Genomic DNA, 9,545 nt, shown 5'->3' with positions numbered 1-9,545 from the left:
TGTACTGGGGCATATAGTAAGGCATTTACCTTGCAGGAAGTCAATCCAGATTCAAATCTAGGCATCCCATTATAGCACCTGAACCCTGAGCCCACCAAGAATGATCTCTGGTTGCCACACCAGCAATAAACCCTAAGGTTAGTCAAATGTGGCCAAAAAATAACCACAAAGAATAAAAGGAAATAATAATATTTTCAACAAATGAGTTAGGACATCAGCAAAGCACATATAGGACAATGCACTTGGAGACCCCACTCTGACACAACTCACAAAAATTATAACTGAAGTGGACTAGAGACTTATACATAAGATATGAAAGCTTAAATTCATAAGAGAAAACATATGGAAAAATAAGATGTACGTATTGCTCTTAAAATAATATTTAATAGAATATCAAAAACACAAAAAACAAAACTTAACAAGACTTATTACATCAAATTTAAAAGTTTCCATAGCAAAATTAAAAACAAAAATGAAATGTAGGCAATATCTAGAGCTGAAAGGAAGTTATAAACAATAAATTAGATAAGGAATCATATTCAAAATATATGAAGAACTTAATAACATAATTTTAATTTTAGTTGTAACTAAAAATAAGCATTTTTCCAAAGATAATATCAAAATAACCATTGGCACATAAAATATACTTAACATTGCTAACCATCAGAAAACTATAAAATAACAATTTAACATGACTTTATAGCCAATTTTCAAGACCACAATTTAATATCACCTTATCCTTTTTAGTTTCTCTTTTATCATAAAATGAGAGACAAGAGATACTGACTAGTATGTAGTGAAAAGGAAACCTATATACACTATTCAAAGGAACATAAATTAGTTCAATCACTACATACAATTATATGGAATTTCTTAAAACATTTAAAAGTTGATCTATGAAAATATCTACCAGTTCAAAATCTGAATATTCATTTAAAGGAAATTAAAATAAATTTGATGGGACATGCATACATATTTTTATTTCAGTAACTTACGATTCAAGATATGAAAACAACCCAGATTTCTATTAATGGATGAACAGGTAAAATATATGTATAATATATTATACATAATCAGTATATATTTATATATAATACCATATGTCTGAGAAATAAAGATATTTTGCTTTTTGTGACAATATTAATGAATCTTGAACACATATTTTAAGTTAAACCAGACAAATATAGAAAGCACAAGTACTCTATAAGGTCAGAGTATTATAGTGATCCCCCCCCCAAAAAAACAGAAAAAGCAGAACTTTATTTTTATAAAGGATAGTGTAAAATGGTCATTACCAGGGGAGCGGAGGGGAATGACTGGAGGTGTTTAAGAGTTAAAAGTTAGGGCTGGAGAGATGGCACATGTGGCAAGGCGTTTGCCTTACACACACTAGCCTAGGACTGACTGCAGATCCCTCCCTGTCTCATATGGTCCCCCAAGCCAGGAGCGATTTCCAAGTGCATAGCCAGGAGTAAGCCCTAAGTGTCACTGGGTGTGGCCCAAAACAACAACAACAACAAAAAGTTCAAAGTTAAAATCTAATGAATGTAGGCGATAATAATTATACTACAATAATTTATATAACTATTGTTATAATAGAAATATCATTACAACATAAATATATTGAAAGTAATGCAATATATTCCATAAATTTGTAACAATATAATGTATAATTTTCAAATAAAATTCTTGCAATTTAACCAGCACAGTAGATCTTAGAGAAGCTTTCAGAGTTTCATTTAATATAGTTTCTTGTTTGTGTTTAGTCAATTGCTTTGACTTCTTGTCAAATTCTGTCCAACCGGGAACAGAGTAGCCAGTTCTCTGGCCAAACACAGTGGGGTGCGATGGATTTGGCTGGTCTTTTACTTGTTGCTTTAGTCGAAGGGACACGGTTAAGAACATAATGTGAGAAGAGAGCACCACATGTTTCCACCTCAAGAGGTTAGTTTGGGAACTAGAGCTTCATTCCATTCTAAGCTTCCAGCTCCATAACCTCAAGTTTTCCATTTGAAATCCAGAAATAGACTCAGAAAAAGAAGTTTTGAGACTCCAAGAAAATTCACGGAAGGCATAGGTGCTTCTCATTTGGGTCTACTTATAGATCTTAAAGATAAGGGTACTGGTGGGTAATGTTAAAGCAATGCCTTCTTTATGGATTTGCGAATTAAATTCCTCACATATTTATCCCAGCGGCAAGCATTTAATGTTGATGGATATTGATGATAAGTGGGATTAGACTATTTTTCTCTTTCATTTTGACATATATTTTAGTATAAATGACTCTCAAAAAACATTCTTAACTATTTGACTTTCCTTTGAATAAATTGGCAGAGTTATCAGTAATTCATCCTGGAATTCAAGTTTCCTAAAACCATCTTACTTGCTACTAGATACTTCTCAGAAGATAATATTTCAGGATATTAGTAAATTGGTTCCATATATTTGAGGAATCTTCAGGCATAGTCTCATGAGAGAGAGAAATAGAGAGAAAGATGTCTGTTAGAGCCCATCAGTCCTGTTTTTGCAGAAAGCTGATTCAAGAATAAATCCATGCTTTTCAATTCAGTAAACTTTCATTTCATATCATCTTTGCATCTTGCTTTCTGCAATATAATTTGACATTTGATTCTTCTGTATGTGCTTAAGAGTTTTATTCCCTCCATGGAATAGTGAAAACAAGGAGACTCAGATATACCTGGGAGACAAAACTTACAGGTGAGTAGGATTCTTTCAGACAATAAGCTCTCATATTCTCCACAATACTTCATGTCAACACTTAGGTCAGGATTTTTACATGGTTTGAGGCCAAAGTAACTCTAAATAACAAGAGGAACTTTAGTTCTTTTGATATTATTTTTCTAGGAGGCTGGGAAAGAGATTTTAAATAAAACTTTAACACAATGTCACTGATTTTCTTTTTTTTTTTTTGGAGGGGTGGATCACACCCAGTGGCACTCAGGGATTACTTCTGGCTCTGCATTCAAAAATAGCTCCTGATAGGCTTAAGAGATCCTATGGGATGCTGGGGATCGGATGCAGATCAGCTGCATGCAAGGCAAACACCCTATCACTGTGCTATTGCTCCAGCCCCAGACACTGATTTTCTTAAGAGCAAACTTATGATGCCAGACTTGAGAAGAAATTTGTAGATTTTAGGGAAATGAAGCTAAGCCATTAACAAAGTCTAATATAAAATGCTTATTGTAGATCTTCCAGTGAATAAATGAGATTAGTAGGTTATCTTATTGGTTTATACAAGCGAAAAGATGAATCCTGGCTTATCACACAGCTGTCTCAGGGTGTGGAAAGGATGTGATTTAAATAATCAAAGAAAGCATGTCAGAGGAATCGGGAGATAACTCTGGCAGGAAGAATTCCAAGAAAAAAAAAGGAAAAGGGACCAACATGTATCTGACTTTGCTACTTTGATCCAAAGACTCTGGGGTCTAGTCTCTCTGAGTAGAGTTTCTGGGTAAGTTTTACCTGCAAAACGTTTGTACCCTAGTGTCTTGGTGGCTTTGGAAAACAGTCTGTATAGCATTTTTGCAAATGATATAAAAAGACCTATATTTTCCATTTAATAATTTGCAAATTAGGAAAATGCCTCTAATAAAATATCTTCACAACTACAATTTTAGAAAATTAACCAGCGGTCTTTTTTGTTTGTGAATTTAAAAAAAATGCTGCTTTTATTTATTATAAATTGGGTAAAAAAATTTTACAAATGTGCTGACCAATCAATGATTCAAGATGGAAGTTTAAATTTGGAACATTTATTTTTGGGTCATTGCAAGAGTTTTTTTTGAGGGCCCGGAGAGATAGCACAGCGGCGTTTGCCTTGCAAGCAGCCGATCCAGGACCAAAGGTGGTTGGTTTGAATCCCGGTGTCCCATATGGTCCCCCATGCCTGCCAGGAGCTATTTCTGAGCAGACAGCCAGGAGTAACCCCTGAGCAACGCCGGGTGTGACCCCAAAACTAAAAAAAAAAAAAAGAGTTGTTTTTGCATAGCAGGTAATTTTCTGGATTTCAGTTCCCTCAAAAGTATAATGAAGAAGTTGAGTATAATCATGATAGTGACTTCTAGAACCACAATTTAAGGGAGCAGAAATGGAAACCTCCCCCACAAGTTTCTGTGGGTCTGGTCTCCAGATCTTAGTGCTGATGGTATCTGGGATTCTCTGCTCTCTGTTGAGTTTACGGTTGGTTTCTGTGGGAATATCTTTCAGTCTTGGTTGTTTCCAGCCAGGTGAGGTCATTCTCAGAACTCCTTTGAGGTCTTCAAAGCTCGAGCTACATTTCTACTGTAGATGTAAGTGCTGTGTGAGGGATACTTATGGAAACCAGCAATTCAGTTTCCAGTACCAGAAAAGGTTTCTGGCAAAGCAGTTTTTGTGGTTTATCAGGAAAAGTACACTAATGAAAGTTTTACATATTAGTACTTGGTTCTCCTTTTGAACAACTGAGTGATTCAACTTACAGAATGTATTTACAGAAAACAGTCAATAAAAAGAATTTTGAGTAGTCAGAGATGAACACAAATGACAAAAAACAAAGCTTTTAAACTGACATTGTCAAGGGGCCAGAGCGATAACACAGTGGTAGGGCATTTGTCTTGCATGCGCCTGACCCAGGACAAACTTGGGTTTGATCCTCAGCCTCCTATAGGGTCCCCCAAGTCAGGAGCGATTTCTGAGCATGTAACCCGTAACTGCTGAGCGTCACTGAGCGTGGCTCAAAAACCAAAAATAAAATAAAATAAAATAAAATAAAATGACATTGTCAAGTCAGGGGTCAATTTATATTGCTGTGAATGCTTCTATCTATCAACTGAATACCCTTTGGCTTTTTAGTCAAATCTTTAACTGCCTGCATCTCAGCAAAAGCCTGGAGAAGCAGTATGGTTAGTGGGTATTTGTAATTTATAGTCTTGTGATAGGTGAGCCTCATTTAACAAGTAATAGTTGATGGTAAACGATAATTTCACAGTTATCACTTAATATAAACATTGGTAAAATTGATTTAAATTCATGAAAAAATTAGAATATATCAAATAATAATAATGAAGTCTTGATATGAAACTTTTGCAATAATTGAATAGACATTTAATGAAATTGTTCAATGTGTGTAGTGGAGTAAAAAAGAAGAAATGGACAGTGAAAGGCAAGTTTCTAAGGAAGATATCTGTAACATAGTTTTACATAGTTTGCATTAATTATGATTTATGAAAGAGTTAATGCAAAATTTGATTCTCTGTATTTCTAATAATATGATGGAACAAATTAGCTTTGTTTTTAATATTTGAATAACAGGAAATGGAGACCAATTGCCTAAAGAAAGAAGTAAGGAAAACAGGAGAGCAATAATACAGGAAGAAAAGGAAGATGCGGAACTTGGCTTATGAAGACATGCTGAGTTTGAAATGATTGTGGAATAGATCATATAAAATGTCTAGTTTGTAGTAAGAAAATAAATTAAGCCAACAAGGAAAATACAGCCTTTGAAAAGTAGTCTGGAGAATTCATGTTAGTACAGGTTTAGAGATACTCATTCGGATTAATTAGTCATGCTGTAAAAAAGGCTACATCAGTTTAAGTTCTTTGAGAAAAAAATAAAACTCAATAGAGGAGAAGAGAGTTAAGGATCATATTTAGGAATTAAGAAGATTTTTACTTGATGATTAAATTCTGTGCTATCTTGGTGTTCAATGTCTTGGTCCCATAAATCTAAGAGTGACCTCTTTTCTTGGCTACTTAAGTTCAGTTCCTTCTTCTACATCTTTCAAAATTAGACAACCTTAAAATCTCTATATGCTTAGGCTGTTACTCTCAGCACAGGTTCCACACACTAGTGGCTGAGCCTCACCTAGTGTTTTCTGGTCTCTTCTTCCAAGCATCTGGATACAGTTCAAGTGTTATATAAGTAGGTTATATTTAAGACACTGTAATTTAAATTAGATTTAAGGTTTTGCCCTCTAGTTTCTTCAGACCATGCCATACCAGTATTAAAACACTGTAATGATTTCTGTTGTTGTCCTTTGCCTTTAAGAATTAATTTCTTATAGTAAAGATAGTTATAGAAGTATTAATGTATGATATATATACACACATTATATACTTCATCACTGTGGCAGTGTCCAAGACTCTCAGTAACTGTTGACATCTTCAGAATGGGAGAAACTATTCACTGAATACCCATCAGATAAGGGGCTAATATTCAAAATATACAAGGTACTGACAGAACTTAACAAGGAAAACATCTAACCCATCAAAAAATGGGGAGAAGAAATATACATGGCCAAAAGGCACATGAAAAATGCTCCACATCACTAATCATAAGGGAGATGCAAATCAAAGCAATGATGATGTACCATCTCACGCCACAGAGACTGGTACACAGCACAAAGAACAAGAACAATCATGCTGGCAGGGAAGTGGAGAGAAAGGAACTCTCATTCACTGCTGGTGGGAATGCCATCTGGTCCAGCTTTTATGGAAAACAATATGGAGATTCCTTAAAAAACTGGAAATTGAGCTCCTATATGATCCAGCAATAAAATCCAATACAAAAATCCCTTCCACACACCTATAGTCATTGCAGTACTATTTACAATAGCCAGAATCTGAAAACAACCAAGATGCCCTTAAACAGATGAAAGGCTAAAGAAACAGTGGTACATATACACAATGGAATATTATGCAGCTGCCAGGAGATGAAGTCATGAAATTTTCCTATACATAGATGTGGATGGAATCTCTTATGCTGAGTAAAATAAGTCAGAGGGAGAGAGATAGACACAGAATAGTCTCACTCAAATATGGGTTTTAAGAAGAATTAATGAGGCATTATTGTAATAATGTCCAGAGACAAAAGAGATGAGAGCTGGAAGGACCGGTTCACAATATGAAGTGGTGAGTGCAGTTAGAGAAATAACTACACTGACAACTATGGTGACAATGTTGATGAGTGAGAGAATTTGAATCTTTTTCTTAAATAAAGGTGGTGGGGGGTTGGGGACATTGTTGATTGGAATGTTGCACTGGTAAAGGGCAGTGTTGTTTTTGTGACTGAAACCCAAATACAATCATGTTTGTAATCAAGGTGTTTAAATAAATATTTAAGATAATACTGTTGATATCTTCTGTTCTTACATATAGGATCAGAGAGCCAAAATCCAGAAGTACTACCTACTTGATGCTAATGTCCCCCACTCTCTGACACATTCTACTTTATCCCTCTGACATCTGACATCTACTTTATCCCATTGCCCATCAACTAAAATGTTGCTAGACCTCCAACATAGGCAAAATAGGGAATGTTTGATTTTTACCATGATGTTCTTCTATTCCAAGCTAAGTCCTGTTCAGCAGATTCAAAGTCATAATGAGTTTATATAGATTATTTTATACTCACGTTTTCCTGTACATATCTCAGCAGATTTGAAAATTATTTTTTGTGATGTCACTGTACATTTTGGAATTAGTGCAAACCTTTGTAAAGTTTTGTTCCTTTTCTTTTCAAATCATCATCTGAAAATTCATAAAGGGGATGGTAATGTAATTTGGAAACCTAATCATTATTAAGTAAGCTTTCCAGAATGGGAACAAAAGAAAACCATCAATGAAGCCAGAACAATTGTTCTGGATTTTCTAAAAAAGATGGTATAAACTTTTCCACTCTGAAAAAGGCCCAGGTTCTCTCTTGAACACATCTCTCTTTTTCTTTAAACATATCTTTAATTTGTTTTCAATAAAATTATTTTACTTTACTAGAAAAAAAGAAAAGGGCATAATATATTTTTATTAGTTAGAAATTTCCAGAATAAACTGGAATAAAATAAATAAGTGAAACTGAATAAACTAAAACTGAATTAAAACAACTCATTTGCTGATTACTTATAGAGAATATTTTGGGGTGTTTATAGACCAAAAGTAAAGATGAATAAATGTAAACAATAAAAGTAATATTCTCAGATTTCCCACTCATCCCACAATATTTTATTTTCTTGCCTTACAGCCAATATACTGCTTACATAACATGTGTAGACATGTCCTATAAATGTACAGAGATACATATACACATGTTAATTTTGATTAATGTAATAGCATATTATATAACATTTGGTACATTTTTCCACAACTGGTTTCTTACTGGATAGCTTCTAACACCAACTATCCCTTATATAGTGCTGCCTTTTTTTTTTTTTTTTGGTTTTTGGGCCACACCTGATGACACTCAGGGATTACTTCTGGCTATACTCTCAGAAATCACTCCTGGCTTGGGGGACCATATGGGACGCTAGCACAAGCAAGGTAGATGCCTTACCACTGCGCCAGCGTTCTGGCCTCTAGAGTGCTACTTTTTATTTTTAAAACATTACAGATCATCCTCTTGAATTTTATAATTTATTTAACCAGTTATTAAGAAATAAAATATACCTGTTAATTCGCTAAAAATCACTCACGTTTTAATCATTTTTGTCAAAATAATTTTTCAATTAATGTTTTATACTCATTAAAATGATCAAGGAAAAATAAAGTTTATATAAAATAAAACATATAAAATAACTATAGATAAGTTCTTCAATATTATGGGTTGAATAGTGAGAGCATTGAAAACTTTTGTAAATATTGTAACATTTTCCTTCATTTGTACTAAATTAATTGCTCTCTATTTATTCTCTATCAGTTTGCACTGTTGCATGAAAGTGTGTGTTTCTTTGTACCAGTAGCTACTTTTACAACACAAAGAAGCTTAACAGCAAAGTTTCTATATAAAGTCAAGTAAGTAGGATAAATATTGATATTGTTAAACAACCTGAGTGTTTTCATTTTATAAAGTGTTGAGCATTTGACATGAGTCAAGTTAGCTTTCAGCAAAAAATAAGTGGAATAGATTACTCTCCATAAAATAATTTAAAAAGCCCCGAAAGCTGACTTTGTAATGGAGACTTTTTTAGCAAATATTTTTTATGAACCTAATGCTTGTGTCTTCAAAAATTATGTTAAAATCCAGGTTCCTATTTTGACAATGCTGTTTGGAAACTAGATAATTAGAAAGAAATTATATGATAAGGATAGACACTTTTTCCATCATCTCCTTGTTATGGGAGAAGTGTCCTTGTAAGAAGCAAAAGGAAAGTTTTTATTTCTTCTCTTGCTCTCTACTATGTAGGATAGGAAGGTGGCTATCTCTAACACAGAAAAAAAAAAGACTCACCAAGTTCTGAATCAGGCTAGAATTTTGATCTTGTATATTCCAGTTTCCAGAAGTATCAAGTATAAATTTCTGTAATTTAAGTCACCTTATTTTATGATAATTTTAGGTGCCCAAATTGAGATATATGACTGATGTCATCTTCTAATACTATGTAATAAATATATTTTTTCAATTAGTAAAATATTAATTTGTATAATTCCATCTTTTTTTCATAAGAGTTCTCTTATGAAAGACTTAAAGCTTTCTCTTTCTCTTATTCTGTATAGGTCAAGAACTAGAGACTTAAAATGTCAACTTCTGTAATAAAGCTCACTAGGCCTATGAC

The sequence above is a fragment of the Suncus etruscus genome, chromosome 12 (assembly GCF_024139225.1).
Source record: "Suncus etruscus isolate mSunEtr1 chromosome 12, mSunEtr1.pri.cur, whole genome shotgun sequence".
In the NCBI taxonomy this organism is placed as follows: Eukaryota; Metazoa; Chordata; class Mammalia; order Eulipotyphla; family Soricidae; genus Suncus; species Suncus etruscus.
The sequence above is the reverse complement of the archived record's forward strand: the minus strand, read 5'-3'. Positions refer to the sequence as shown.